Raw genomic sequence first — 15,654 nt, forward strand, 5'->3', positions numbered from 1 at the left:
AGACAGAGCAAGACTCCGTCTCAAAAAAAAAAAAGAATAAAAGAATAATGGTCTCCAATTCCATCCAGGTTGCTGGGAATGCCATTATTTCATTCAATGTGTTAGAAATTTAAAAGACTGGCAAGGCCTTGGAGTTGGGATTTGGTGGCCATCTAGGCATGAATGAAGGTCACACTGGAAAACTTCCAAGTTACCTATTGTTACAAGAGGGGAAAAAAAAGCAAGCACAAGGCCGGGCACTGTGGCTCATGCCTGTAATGCCAGCACTTTGGGAGGCCGAGGTGGGCAGATCATGAGGTCAGGAGTTCAACCAACCTGGCCAACATAGTGAAACTCCATCTCTACTAAAATTACAAATATTAGCTGGGCATGGTGGTGTGCACCTGTGGTCTCAGCTACTCGGGAGGCTGAGGCAGGAGAATCGCTTGAACCCAGAAGGCAGAGGTTGCGGTGAGCTGAGATAGCGCCACTACACTCCAGCCTGGTGACAGAGTGAGACTCCGTGTAAAAAAAAAAAAAAAAAAAGGAAGCACAGTCTTTAATTGTCTGAACCTCTCTCCTAGTATATTTTTGGGCAAGTTCCTCTAATGCCCTCCTAAGGGATTCTTCAGCTTTCCTGCGACATTGGGGGTCAGAACTTCCCTTCTCTTTTCTGAAGCCACTAGAGGGAACTTCCTGGTTAAGAAGGCAGAGGAGGAAGCTCAACCTCGGACCTCCCTCCTCTAAACCTTCCCAAACAGGACCCTGAATAAGTAAAAACAAGTAAATCACAAAATCAAAGACAAAAACAAAAAAACATAAACCACCCAAACAATAAAACTCCCAAACCTTTTATAGCAAAAGAAATAAAATGAAACTGGAAAAAACAAACCAAACAAGAAACAACTCAGGCACAGAAATTGCCCTGCAAAGCGAGGACAAACTATCCTACTAAAAATCTTTCAAAAGGGGCAACTAGAATGAAGAGAAACAAGATTCCAGAAATGGGCCTGGTTCTCTTTTCTTTTCCTTTATCAAACTTTTTGGGTTTTTTTGAGATGGAGTTTCACTCTGTCACCCAGGCTGGAGTTCAGTGGCACAATCTCAGCTCACTGCAAGCTCTGCCTTACGGGGTTCACGTCGTTCTCCTGCCTCATCCTCCCGAGTAGCTGGGACTACAGGTGCCCGCCACCATGCCTGGTTAATTCTTTATTTTTAGTAGACACAGAGTTTCACCGTGGTCTCAATCTCCTGACTTCGTGATTTGCCCGCCTCGGCCTCCCAAAGTGCTGAGATTACAGGCGTGAGCCACTGTGCCTGTCCTCTTTTTTAAACCTTTTCTTAAAGAGGTGGGGTCTCACTCTGTTGCCCTGGCTGGAGTGCTGTGGTGCAGTCGTGGTTGAGTCCTGGGCTCAAGGAATCTTCCTGACTCAAATTCCCGAGTAGCTGGTACTACAGGCACACACCATACCTAGCTAATTTTTAATATTTTGTAGAGATGAGGTCTCATTATGTTACCCAGGGTGGTCTCAAACTCCTGGGCTCAAGCAGTCCTTCCACCCCGGCCTCCCAAAGTGTTGGGATTCCCTCCCAAGTAACTGGGACCATACGTGTGTGCCGCCATGCCCAGCTAATTTTATTATTATTTTTTTGTAGAGATAGGATCTCACTATCTTGCCCAGGCTGGTCTCGAATTCCTGGGCTCAAGAGATCCTCCCACCTCGGCGTCCCAAAGTGTTGGGACTGCAAGCATGAGCCACTGCACTTGCCTAAGCCTAGTTCTTAACACGGCCCCCACCTCTCACCTCCAGCCTGGGCAACAGAGCAAGACTTGGTCTCAATAAATAAATAAATAAATAAAACACTTGTTCTAAACAAACAACAGAAAAAAACAACAGCAACAAAGAATCCTCAGAAGTTTCATCAAATTAAATTGCACAGTTTAAAAAACCAGATGAAACAACAGTCCCCAAAGACTTATCGTGAATTCTCTGCCTTCACCTCTTCTCTCCTCTTGTCCCTGAGGCAGGCACTGTTATTTCTTTTAGCCATTGCATTTTAGCCATCTAGGGTTTTTAAAAGCCTGGAGTCTGCCTCAGACAGGACTGAGGGTTTCTGAGCATCTGGAGGTCCAGGGGACTGGGCATGAAGTGAAAGACAACAGCAGCTTCTTCAAGGTGGAGATGGGCAGAGCTCCGAGTGGATGGATTAATGCCTGTGGACTAAGGCAGCAGCATACGCACATAGCAACCATGCGTAAGGATCAGTTACTCTTATTACTGTTTCCTGCATTGCGATCAGGGTGTGATTTTGGAATATCTATATCCTGTTTAAGAAAGTGAATGCCGGCCGGGCGCAGTGGCTCACGCCTGTAATCCCAGCACTTTGGGAGGCCGAGGCGGGTGGATCACCTGAGGTCAGGAGTTCAAGACCAGCCTGGCCAACATGGTGAAACCCCGTCTCTACTAAAGATACAAAAAATTAGCTGGGCATGGTGGCGGGCTCCTGTAATCCTAGCTACTAGAGAGGCTGAGGCAGGAGAATTGCTTGAACCCGGGAGGCAGAGGTTGCAGTGAGCTGATATTGCACCATTGCACTCCAACCTGGGCAACAAGAACAAAACTCTGTCTCAAAAAAAAAAAAAAAAAAAAAAAAAAAAAGTGAATCCCAGGCTGGGCATGGTGGTGCACACCTGTAATACCAGCACTTTGGAAGGCTGAGGCAGGTGGATCACCTGAGGTCAGGAGTTCGAGATCAGCCTGACCAACATGGTGAAACCCTGTCTCTACTAAAAATACAAAAAAAATTAGCCAGGCGTGGTGGCACTATGCCTGTAATCCCAGCTACTCAAGAGGCTGAGGCGGGAGAACTGCTTGAACCCAGGAGAAAGAGGTTGCAGTGAGCTGAGATCCTACCATTGCACTCCAGACTGGGCAACAAGAGTGAAACTCCATCTAAAAAAAAAAAAAAGTAGATCCCTTGTTTCCTTTCTGTGGTATTAAGACTGTTCTGATTTCCCTGTTCTACCTCACATCCCCTACATCAGCATCAGACTCACACAGGGCCCCTGGCTCTCGCTAGTGTCAATCAGAGGCAGGGTTTCACCTTGTCAAAGGCTCTTTGAATATCTGGAGTTCAAATCTCTTTACTCAATTTACATATTCCTGAATTAATCCCATAATGCATAGAACTGACTTTCTCAATGGTCAGTGTCTCATCAAACTCGAGTCCAGCAGGTATTTATTCTCTTTCGGTTTGAGACATTACTCAGTTCTAAGCTCAGAGAGGAGATTTCTTTTCAAGGTCATTGCACACGGTTGAGCAAGTTGGTCACTGCACAAACATGCCCAGCAGAGGTGAGAGCACTGAAAGGCAGCCTTCACTCCACTTGGCAAGCTGCATCTCCTAGGCTGCACGAGCTGGGTGCACTTCTCACTCTTTTCACACAGTCTCAAAGCATCCATGCTCTTTCGTGTTCCTGCTCTATCTCTTGGCACGATACAATTTCTCTCTGTGGTTTTGGCTCCCTGGAGGCTATCAGGCCCGGGGACAGGGAGTTGGGCTCCGTTCCCATTGTGCACACCCACAGTAGTGGCTCAATACAGTTTTTGGCTGATTTGGGTTGAATCTTTCTTTAGGAGTGAAGGAAATCAAAATATTTCACCCCAAAATACACTTCTTTGACATATTCTGAGATGGCTGTTCAGAGGGCCTGTGAACAGAAGTGGCAAAGCTGTCTTTTACGCGGGAGATTGGCATCTGTAGAAAAAACATCTGCATTGATGCAGCCAGGTTTTCTCTGAGTCTCTTCCCTGTCCAGATCTAGGAAAGAATCTGATACCTTTAAAAATCTTTAGGATGGCCGGGCGGGGTGGCTCAAGCCTGTAATCCCAGCACTTTGGGAGGCCGAGGCGGGCGGATCACAAGGTCAGGAGATCGAGACCACAGTGAAACCCCGTCTCTACTAAAAAATACAAAAAATTAGCCGGGCGCGGTGGCGGGCGCCTGTAGTCCCAGCTACTCAGGAGGCTGAGGCAGGAGAATGGCGGGAACCCGGGAGGCGGAGCTTGCAGTGAGCCGAGATCGCGCCACTGCACTCCAGCCTGGGCAACAGCGTGAGACTCCGTCTCAAAAAAAAAAAAAAAAAAAAAAAAAATCTTTAGGAAACACCATCTATTCTCTCTGAGGGCTGCTACCTGGGAGGCTTCATCTCCATAACAAGCCCACCTGTGCTAGCCAGGACTCCTTCCCCTTCAATTCCACCTTGCCGCTATAACCTGATTTGCTGCCATAACCCGTTTTGGGACGTGCTCTGAGCGCCCCCTCCGCCCGTTCTTTCTGTAACCCCAACATGGCATATAAGCTTCTGTACAGCACGGGGGGTAGGGTAATCACTCTGTGGTTCTCCGCATGCATGTTTTTTTTTTTTTTTTTTTGAGGCGGAGTCTCGCTCTGTCGCCCCGGCTGGAGTGCAGTGGCCGGATCTCAGCTCACTGCAAGCTCCGCCTCCCGGGTTCACGCCATTCTCCTGCCTCAGCCTCCCGAGTAGCTGGGACTACAGGCGCCCGCCACCTCGCCCGGCTAGTTTTTTGTATTTTTTAGTAGAGACGGGGTTTCACCGTGTTAGCCAGGATGGTCTCGATCTGCTGACCTCGTGATCCTCCCTCGTGATCCGCCCGTCCGCATGCATGTTAATACATGTGCCTGCCTTTTCTCTAATCAATCTGCCTTGTTCAGTTGATTTTCCAGTAAACCTTCAGAAGAAGGAGAAATTGTCCCTTGGCCCTTACAGTTTTGGCACTGTGAGCAGGAGACCGACCGCATTCTGCTCTCCTGGGAGCCGCAGTGAAGGAAACTCAGGACCTGACAAACTGGCAGAAGGGTAGGAATTTCTTTCTTTCTTTTTTTTTTGAGACGGAGTCTCGCTCTGTCGCCCAGGCTGGAGTGCAGTGGCCAGATCTCAACTCACTGCAAGCTCCGCCTCCCGGGTTTATGCCATTCTCCTGCCTCAGCCTCCCGAGCAGCCGGGACCACAGGCACCCGCCACCTCACCCGGCTAGTTTTTTGTATTTTTTAGTAGAGACGGGGTTTCACCGTGTTAGCCAGGATGGTCTCGATCTCCTGACCTCGTGATCCACCCGCCTCGGCCTCCCAAAGTGCTGGGATTACAGGCTTGAGCCACCACGCCGGGCCACAAGGGTAAGAGTTTCTTACCAGCCGGGCTCCCAGCCTCTCTCTCTGTAAAATCCAGTCAAGCAAATAGTAAAAATTACTGTCATTTTTCCCTCTGCAAAATTTGATTGATGGGAGAAAAGGATTTGTGTGACTAGTCTTGGATGTGGTGACTCTGGTGTACTTTTTGGTAGGAATATCAATATTGTTTGATCTTTTTTCCTCCCAGAAATAGTCCTTTTCTTTGTTTTTGTCTTTTTGTGTTGTTCTGTCGTAACAAGGGGTTCCATAGTGTTATTGGAAAGCAGTCCCGATCCAGACCCCAAGAGAGGATTATTGGATCTCACGCAAGAAATAATTCAAGACGAATCCATAGAGTAAAGTGAAAGTAAAGTTATTAAGAAAGTAAAGGAATGGCCTGGCGCGGTGGCTCAAGCCTGTAATCCCAGCACTTTGGGAGGCCGAGGCGGGTGGATCACGAGGTCAGGAGATCGAGACCATCCTGGCTAACATGATGAAACCCCGTCTCTACTAAAAATACAAAAAACTAGCCGGGCGTGGTGGCGGGCGCCTGTAGTCCCAGCTACTCGGAGGCTGAGGCGGGAGAATGGCATGAACCCGGGAGGTGGAGCTTGTAGTGAGCCGAGATCGCGCCACTGCACTCCAGCCTGGGCGACAGAGCGAGACTCCGTCTCAAAAAAAAAAAAAAAAAAAAAAAAGAAAGTAAAGGAATAAGGCTGGGAGCAGTGGCTCATGCCTGTAATCCCAGCACTTTGGGAGGCGGGTGGGTCACTTGAGGCCAGGAGTTCAAGATCAGCCTGGCCAACATGGTGACCCCATCTGTACTAAAAATACAAAAATTAGCTGGGCGTGGTGGCAGGTGCCTGTAATCCTAGCTGCTTAGGAGGCTGAGGCAGGAGAATCGCTCGAACCTGGGAGGTAGAGGTTGCAGTGAGCCGAGATCACGCCAGTGCACTCCATCCTGGGTGACAAGAGCGAAACTCTGTCTAAAAAAAAAAAAAAAAGAAAGAAAAAGAAAGTCAAGGAATAAAGAATGGTTACTCCATAGGCAGGGCAGTTCTGAGGGCTGCTGGCTACCTATTTTGATGGTTATTTCTTGATTATATGCTAAACAAGGGGTGGATTATTCATGAATTTTCTGGGAAAGGCCTGGGCAGTTCCAGAGCTGAGAGCTCCTCCCCTTTTTAGACCATGTAGGGTAACTTCCTGACGTTGCCATGGCATCTGTAAACCATCATGGTGCTGGTGGGAGTGTCTTTTAGCATGCTAATGCATTATACCTAGCGTATAATGAGCAGTGAGGAAGACCAGAGGTCACCTTCATGCCGTCTTGGTTTTGTTGGATTTGGCCACTTCTTTACTGCATGCTGGTGTTTTGTTTTGTTTTTGAGATGGAGTCTCGCTCTGTGGCCCAGGCTGGAGTGCAATGGCGTAATCTCGGCTCACTGCAACCTCCGCCTCCCAGGTTCAAGCGATTCTCCTGCCTCAGCCTCCCAAGTAGCTGGGATTACAGGCGCCCACCACTATGCCCAGCTGATTTTTGTAGCTTTAGTAGGGACAGGGTTTTACCATGTTGATCAGGCGGGTCTCGAACTCCTGACCTCAGGTGATCCGCCCGCCTTGGCCTCCCAAAGTGCTGGGATTACAGGCGTGAGCCACTGTGCCTGGCCTGCATGCTGTTTTGTCAGCAAGGTCTTTGTGACCTGTATCTTATGCCGACCTACTATCTCATCCTGTGACTAAGAATGCCTTAACCTCCTGGGAATGCAGCCCAGTAGGTCTCAACCTTATTTTACCCAGAGTCTATTCAAGATGGAGTCACTCTGGTTCAAATGTCTCTCTGCCAATGTGGGGGACATGGGGCAGAACCCTCTCAAGCTCATTGTTCCAGCCAGCCCTGCAGACTGGTCAGTTTGTTGTTCTGGTCAGACTGGAGTATACACTTCACTGTGGGTCCCCAAAATAAAAACCAGATGAGGTTCCTTCTCATCTTGTTTTATGTTCTTGAGAGCTGGACTTGTGACCAAATGGGAACACTCTCTTGTCACTGCCACTGAGGACTGATATTCATAGATCATGTCAGGTGGCCAGTCTGACAATGGCTGGAAGTACAAGACATGTAAGATTTTAAGCAGCACATACCTTGTTCTGAGTGTGTCAATCTCTCAGGAAAGTTTATCGTAAGAGATCCCAGCATTGCTGGGCACAGTGGCCCATGCCTGTAATTCTAGCACTTTGGGAGGTGGAGGCAGGCAGATCACTGGAGGCCAAGAGTTTGAGACCAGCCTGGCCAACATAGTGAAACCCCGTTTCTACTAAAAATACAAAAATCAGCTGGGCGTGGTAGTGCACGCCTGTGATCCCAGCTACATGGGAGGCTGAGGGATGAGAATCACTTGAAACTGGGAGGTGGAGGCTGCCGTGAGCTGAGATTGAGCCACCGCATTCCAGCCCGGGTGACAGAGGGAGACCCTGTTCCCCCCCACTCCCCCCCACCCCCAAAAAAAGAGATCCCATCCCTAGGTGGCTTCTGTTGTCTCAACCCTTGTTGCTTCATTAGTCCTGCGAAAATCCAATCCCAGGAGGGCCTGCCTGGTGTCACAGACTAACGAGTTTGTGACTGGTGGCTCTCCACAAATTTGTGGGTTACTGGAGGCATCTTACGTGCAAACACCATCCTTAACCATCTGTGGTAACAAGAGTCTTTTGTGGTTACGTATGGTGGCTCATGCCTGTAATCCCAGCACTTTGGATGGCAGAGGTGGGAGGATCACTTGAGGCCAGGAGTTTGAGACTAGCCTGGGCAACATAGCAAGATCCTGTCTCTACAAAATATAAAGAAAATTAGCCAGGCATAGTGGTACACACTTGTGGCCTCAGCTACTTGGAAGGCTTAGGTGGGAGGATCACTTAAGCCCTGGAGTTTGAGGCTGCAGTGAGCTATGATCATGCCACTGTACTCCAGCCTGGTGACAGAATAAGATGCTGTCTCAAAGGAAAAAAAAAGAGAAAAAAAAAGTCTTTTTCTATCTTAGACTATTCCTAGGAGTGAATTTTTTTGGAGGAAATCTTTGATATTGCCTTCTCCAGGAAACATCTTGTTTTAAACCTGAAAAATCACACCCCCGCGTTTCCATGAAGAGGCTATTGAATTGAGTCACTATTGGAAGAAGTACACCCTTGGAAATTCTCATTAGTGGCCAAAAGATGAATCCTTTCAATGAGAAAAACTCCTAAATCTTAAAAAAAAAATTAGAGATCTCTCATTCTAAACAACTGCTTTATTTGTATTTATGGGAAGATTAAATGAAAGAAAGACACATATAGTGTCATGGCTAGCCTTAGCAACTCTCAGCTAAATGAAAGAGTAAAAAATCTCACTTTGAAAACAAAGTTATAATCCTTTGTCTGCTACACCGCCCACTGTAGGTCTCCTGTGGGACTCACAGTGAAGGCTGATCCACCTTGTAGCTTAGCTAAAATTCCATGCTCCCTCTTCCATGGCTTGGATTTGCTTTCCAGTCAGAAAGTCCCTTTTTGGTTTGATATTTGTGTGATCTTTGACTTTTGGGAGTATCCATTTGTTATTGATCCTTTTCCACAGACAGCTTTTGATTTCCTGTCTGTGGGGAGATAGGAGACTTTACATCCTTTGTGTATAGATGGTTAGCTGAGAAGCTGAGACCCTAACAGCAACCAAAACTCTCCTTCCTTCCCACTCCTTTTCCTTCTCCTCCTCCTTCCTCTTCTTCTTCCGCATCCTCCTCTTCCTCCTCTTCCTATTCTTCCTCTTTTTCTTCTTTCCTCCTCCTTCCCCTTCTTCTTCTTTTCTCCTCCTCCTCCTTCTCCTCCTCCTGCTTCTTTCTCCTCCTCCTCCTCTTCTTCTTCTCTTTCTTCCTTTTCTGACAGGGTCTTGCTTTGTTGCCCAGTCTGGAGTGTAATGACAGAATCATGGCTCACTGCAGCCTCCACCTCTTGGGCTTAAGTGATCCTCCCACCTCAGCCTCCCGAGTAGCTGGGACCAAAGGTGTACACCACCATGCCCAGCTAATTTTAATTTTTTTTTTGTAGAAATGAGGTCTCCCTATGTTGCTCAGGCTGGTCTCGAACTTCTGGGCTCAAGCAATCCTCCCACTTCGGCCTCCCAAAGTGCTGGGATTTCAGGCATTAGCCACTGTGCTCAGACCTTTCTTTTCTTTGAGATGTCTTTAGGGGTGGTTCTGGATCTTACAAAATAGGAGGGTACCTTCGGTAAAAAAGTGAAAAAGCCAGGAATTTGTCTTGGCTAAAAACTGATAATTAGAAATTTGAAAAGTTTTCTTTATTTATTTAAGAGACAGGGTCTCACCTTGTTGCCTAGGCTTGTCTTGAACTCCTGGGCTCAAGTGATCCTCCCACCTTGGCGTCCCACAGTGCTGGTGTTACAGTGAGTGGCTAGTCAGACACAAGCGTGGCAGAAGAGGACCCCACCCCACCAGGAATGTCAGGCGATCATCAGGTGATGGTCAGGGAGTTGTTACACTGCCTCTCTAAAATAATAATTGGTGGCAGCCAGAGCTAGGGAAAGGCAGTCTCCCTACAGATAGAAAAAACCTGAACCTGGTGATCAGCAGATTCCGATAAAATCCCAGGTGTTGGGGCCGGGCGCAGTGGCTCATGTCTGTAATCCCAGCACTTTGGGAGGCAGAGGCGGACAGATCACGAGGCCAGGAGATCGAGACCATCCTGACTAACATGGTGAAACCCGTCTCTACTAAAAATACAAAAAATTAGCCAGGCGTGGTGGTGCGTGCCTGTAGTCCCAGCAACTCGGGATGCTGAGGCAAGAGAATGGCTTGAAGCCGGGAGGAGGAGGTTGCAGTGAGCCGAGATTGTGCCACTGCACTCCAGCCTGGGCGACAGGGCGAGACTCTGTTCTTGAAAAAAAGAAAAAGAAAAAGAAAAAGAAATAAAAAGGAGTCGGCAGTGTGGATTGGAAATCCCCAATCATTAAAACAAAAGAAAACAAAACAACAACAACAAAAAATCTCAGGAGTTGGGCAAATGGGCTCAAGCACGCACATTGAGAGACAAAATGGTTTCCTTTAACTGGTCTATGACCTTCGCCAAGGAATGCTAGATTGGTAAGGGGAGACCCCCTCAAGTGAGCATGCGTACAACTCCAGTAACCACACTGCGCATGCTCCCCTCCCAAGCGCGAGCAGGCCACTGCGCATGTGGACAGCCCAACGCACGGGCAGCATCGGGGGAGAAGTGATGCAAGACGCCAGAAGCATGCCCCAAGTCAAAAGGTCAAACCCTGCACTTGCCCTTTAAGTCGCGTGCTTGAGCCTCTTCCAAGTGTTCTTTCCTTACTTTTGTTCCTGCTCTAATAAACTTCCACTCCTGCTCTGAAACTTGCTTTGGTCTTTTTTCTGCCTTCTGTCCCTCAGTCAAATTCTTTCCGCTGGGGAGGCAGGAATTGAGGCTGCTGCGGACCTGTACGGATTCGCTGCCGGTAACATATTTTGGGGAACTCGGATAACTTCCACTGCTAACACTGGGATTACAGGCGTGAGCCACGGTGCCTGATCTGAAACTTTTTTTTTTTTTTTTTGAGACATACTCTGGCTCTGTCACCCAGGCTGGAGAGCAGTGGCGCCACCTCGGCTCACCGCAACCTCCGCCTCCCGGGTTCAAGCGATTCTCCTGCCTCAGCCTCCCGAGTAGCTGGGATTACAGGTACCCGCTACCACGCCCAGCTAATTTTTGTATTTTTAGTAGTAATGGGGTTTCATCACGTTGGCCAGGCTGGTCTAGAACTCCTGACCTCAAGTAATCCACCTGCCTCAGCCTCCCAAAGTGCTGGGATTACAGGCATGAGCCGCTGCGCCTGAGCTCTGAAAAGTTTTTTTTTTTTTTTTTTTTTTTTTTTTTAAAGAGCTCTGTGGTCAGAAGTCATCTTAATTGAAAGCTGATATTCTATATATTCATTAATACTGTGTATTCATGAGCCAGGAGGGTGGTGCCTCCCAACTCCACGGGAACAGAAGCTCCTGGACTTGGGACCCTTCCTGGCCTGGCAGTACATACCCCTTCATCTGGCTGTTTATTCTTTGAAAATAGCCTGTGTGATAAACTGGTGAATGTGTTTCCCTGGGTTCTGTGAGCTGCTCTGGCAAATTAACTGAACCCCAGGAAGGGGTTGTGGGAACCCTGGTTTATAGTCAGCAGGGCAGCAGCACAGGAAAAATAACGGGCTTGCGATTGGTCCCAGAAGTGGAGGGTGGTGTTGAGGACAGAGCCCTCACCTGTGGGATCTGATGCCACCTCCGGGTAGATGGTGTCAGAATTGAAGTAAAGGACACTTTGTTAGCATCCGCTGCAGGACCGATTGCCTTCTGGGTGTGTGGGGAAAACCCCCATCATATTTGGCCAGTTTTCTGTGTCGATTATCGTGGGGGAGAGCAGAGGAAAAATAATTGTGTTTTTTCCACTCAAGCCGCAATACCAGTGACTTAACTGAGCATTTGCGATGTGCTAGGCAGCGTGCTAAGTGCTTTCATAGACAGTGCACTCAAGCCTTAAAACATCCCTGTGAAGTTAGTTCTGTGACCAATCTTATGGTTGATCTCATTTCGCAGATGAGACGAGTTTTAAGGACTTTCCCAAGTGGCAGAGCTGGCACTCGCATCCGGACTGTCTGACTCTAGAGCACTTGCCGTGGGCTGTTCGTGTGCACAAACCAGACCTCACCTTACCTGGGGCACTTCTGCTTCTCTCTGGCGAGTTCCTATGTGGTCATTCATGTTCTGTCTTTGTGTGGACATCAACTCAAATTCTTCTTCTTCTTTTTTTTTTTTTTTAAGAGAGACGGAGTCTTGCTCTGTTGCCAGGCTGGAGTGCAGTGGCACAGTCATAGCTCACTGCAGCCTAGACCTCAAGCAATCCTCCTGCCTCAGGCTCCCAAGTAGCTGGGACCACAGGTGCGTGCCATCACACCTGGATAATTGTTATTTTTTGTAAAGACAGGGGTCTTGCTATGTTGCCCAGGCTGGTCTTGAACTCCTGGCTTCAAGTCATCCTTCGGCTTCAGCCTCCAGATTATTTGGGATTATAGACATGAACCACTGCGCCCGGCCCTTAGCTTTTCATAGGAGTTTCTATCCCTTACCCTCCTGCATTCCCTAAATCTTCCTACTTCTGCCTTCATGCTTGCTAGGTTTTTTTTGTTGTTGTTGTTGTTTGAGATGGAGTTTCGCTTGTGTTGTCCAGGCTGGAGAGCAATGGTGTGATTTCAGCTCACCACAACCTCCACCTCCTGGGTTCAAGCAATTCTCCTGCCTCAGCCTCCTGAGTACTTGGGATTACAGGCATGTGCCACCACGCCTGGCTAATTTTGTATTTTTGGTAGAGATGGGATTTCTCCATGTTGGTCAGGCTGGTCTCAAACTCCCGACCTCAGGTGATCCACCCACCTCAGCCTCCCAAAGGGTTGGGATTACAGGCATGAGCCACCGGACCCGGCCCATGCTTGCTAATTTAATCCAAATATAACCAGGGTCTCAAGTAGCCTAGTCCCTGTGTGTATTGTAGTCAGAGAAGGATCGAGCTACATCGCAAAGTAATTGAAAGTATTTATAAGTCTGTACTCTGTCTCTTGAAGAAATGCCACAAGAAAACATACATTCTTAAGGCTCAGCAAATGTTTAAAACTCCTTCCTCTTCACCTGCTCGTTCCATCCTCCTAGTGGATGGTGACGGCTCTTCGAGACTCCTTCCCCATTCTTGTCTCCCAGTTTCCCAAATTCTCCCCAGTGCTCAGCCAGGGCGGCTTTCCATTTCCTTACTTCCTCATCTTGTTCCATCTCAGCCGTTTTACTACGTAGGTCAATTTCACCTCTCTAGTGTCTTGGGTTTTGTTTTTCCTTCATTTATTATCCAGACCTAGCACAGTGAAGGATAGGCCAGCGCATGACCCAGAAAGCAAAAATTCCTTCCCCTGGTAAGCTGACTGGGGTACAGGATGGGGGGGGGAGAGAGAGAGAGAGAGAGAGAGAGAGAGAGAGAGAGAGAGAGAGAGAGCGAGCTCAGAATTCCTAGCCATGCACGCTCGTAGGTTGTAGCATTAGTGAGATGAATTGAGCTGCCCTGGGGGTGAGCATCGTTGGTTGCTCCTGGCAGGAGAGAAAATATCTCCAAGTAAGATTCCTTCGCATCCTTCTTGTTGTGTCTCCGCTGAAACATCCTGTTCCCTGTGTACGGGGACCCATTGATCGTTAAGGATGTCAGCCTCCATTTCATTGTGGGCCACCCATGGGTTCCACCGTGTGAGTAGGTGTGGTGAAGGAAGCGTGGGGGGCTGAGCTCTGGCCCTGACAGCCAGCACTGGCGTTTTCATCTTCTCCAAGCAGCACCACGGCTTGTCTCCCCCACTGCCTGCAGACTTTTTATAATAGCAATAAGACAGCACTGGGGAAACTCATCTTGTACGAACTCCGGGGAGTAATCATCTCATCACATTCCGGGCTGATTTGAGGCACTCATCTGGACCAAATGCCTCCCCACACCCCGGGAGCGGCTTTACGAGGCAGCAGCCAAGCCCCATCGAGCCTTATTGCTTAATTAAAAACAAATTCCCGAGTAATTTTTTTTTTCATTTTTTTCATTTTTATTTTTTGGGCTTCTCATAAAACCTCCAGCCACACAAAGGATGTGGGAGACGTCCAGGACTCAGGAGTGGAAGCTGCGATGTATGGCTGCAGCCACTGTGCAGGCCGCTGCGCCACTTGGGGTTGGACTGGTGTGAGATGGAAAGCCTTCCTGTGGGGCCAGACCCTGGCGAACTCTTAGAAAGGGAGGGATGTGGCAGAGGGGCACGTTGGGCAGGAGGTCGCCCCTCAGCCCCTGACCTGGGGCTTTTTTAGCATGACTGCTCAGAGTTGTGACAACCCCTTCAGAATGCCACCACTCCCACTGGGGCCTTGCCAGGTAGAAAGGCACTTATCTTTCTGGGCTCCCGGGGAAGGCTTTAGTGCGTGAGACCAGAGCCTCACTTCTCCGGGCTGCACCCACTCCTGCTCGGCTCTTCAAAGGTATCGTCTGAGCCCTAGGAGAGCCTGGCCTGGGACCAGGGGCCTGCCTACCCACAGCCCAGCCCTGCCACGACTCAGGTTGACTCTGGGCCACTCGTTTTTCCCTCCGGGCCTCAGTTTCCCCATTGAACACGAAGAACAGGTCTTATTTGTCTCACAAGGTGATGAGGGGACCAGAGCAGCCAATGGAGCTGGATGAGCTGGGGCTTCCCTCCCACTTACAGGGCACGAGGAAGACAGTGCTGGCACCGGGTTTGTTTCAGACAAGGAGAAGACAGTGCTGGTGCTGGGTTTGTTTGTTTCAGACACAGAGCCAGGAATCCCACTGCCCGGCAAGGCAGAGGGGAGAGGGGCTCTCACTCCTTCTACCAGCAGTCAGGGGGAGGCAGAGAGGCCAGGAAGTGAGGCGAGAGGCAGCAGAAAGAAGTGTGTGTGCTTGTGTGTGTGGGAGGGTTCATGGCAAGTGTGCACGTGTCTGTGTATGTGTGTGCATGCATGTGGGAGTGTGTGTGTGTCCAGGGGCCCAAGCGTCTTCGTGCATTTGTCTGTGAATGGAGATTCGCATAGAAAACCACATACTCAGCCAGGCGTGAGTGGCTCATGCCTGTAATCCCAGCAGTTTGGGAAGCCGAGGCAGGTGGATCACTTGAGGTCAGGAGTTTCACTTGGCAAGCATGGTGAAACGTTGCCTGTACTAAAAATACAAAAATTAGCAGGGCGTGTTGGTGGCTCCCGTAGTCCCAGCTACTCGGGAGGCTGAGGTGGGAGAATCTGAACCTGGGAGTTGGAGATTACAATAAGCTGAGGTGGCGCCACTGCACTGTAGCCTGGTTGACAGAGCCAGATTTAAAAAAAAAAAAAAAAAAGTACATACTCTAAGGCCAAGCTGCCAGGCTTCAAACCCATTACTCTGAGCAAATGACTTAACCTCTCTGGGCCTCAATTTTCTTGTCTGCAAAGTGGGACTGATATCTGGACCTCATGGAGTGGTTATAAGGATTAAATTAGTTAATATATGGAAAGTGCTCAGAATAGTGCCTGGCAAGTGCTACATGAGTGTGTGTGCATCTCTAAGTACATGTGTGTGCATGCACACCCTTGCATGGGTGACTGAGCACGTGTGTGTCTACTGTAAAGGATATTTGTGTACGTGTGTGCATGTGTGTATCAGCAGACCTGTATCTACGCCTGCAGATGTGTGTGAGCGTGCACTTGTGTGTGCATGACGGGATGTGTGTGTGTCTGTGGGTGAATAGGAGCTCCTCCGCTCTGTTGACAGTTCCCCAGGACCTGAAGGGAAACCTGCATGGTGCAAAAGACAGTCACACCCCAGGCAGGCACTTGCCCTGGCCTCCACCAGGCCCTAGGTCTTGTAGCCTGGTGGATCAGAGCTCTCTGTGCCAGGGCC

The 15,654-nt window shown here is 48.9% G+C and overlaps 2 protein-coding genes across 34 annotated transcripts in view; one reads left to right on the plus strand and one right to left on the minus strand.

Annotated features, from left to right (window-relative positions):
- Nucleotides 1–15,654, plus strand: part of LOC126943623 (cytochrome b-c1 complex subunit Rieske, mitochondrial) — a 1,156,760-nt gene that overhangs the window by 724,139 nt on the left and 416,967 nt on the right. The window contains exon 1 of one of the 33 annotated variants that reach the window (XM_050772596.1): nt 13,183–13,186. The exons of the other annotated variants lie outside the window; for them this stretch is intronic. The gene's annotated coding sequence lies outside the window, so the exon portion shown is untranslated. Of the gene's footprint in view, nt 1–13,182; nt 13,187–15,654 lie in introns of those variants that run through there. 33 annotated transcript variants of the gene reach the window in all.
- PLEKHF1 (pleckstrin homology and FYVE domain containing 1) overlaps nt 1–15,654 on the minus strand; it is a 176,182-nt gene that overhangs the window by 27,588 nt on the left and 132,940 nt on the right. The window lies entirely within an intron of this gene.

This window comes from Macaca thibetana, chromosome 19 (assembly GCF_024542745.1).
Source record: "Macaca thibetana thibetana isolate TM-01 chromosome 19, ASM2454274v1, whole genome shotgun sequence".
Classification (NCBI taxonomy): domain Eukaryota; kingdom Metazoa; phylum Chordata; class Mammalia; order Primates; family Cercopithecidae; genus Macaca; species Macaca thibetana.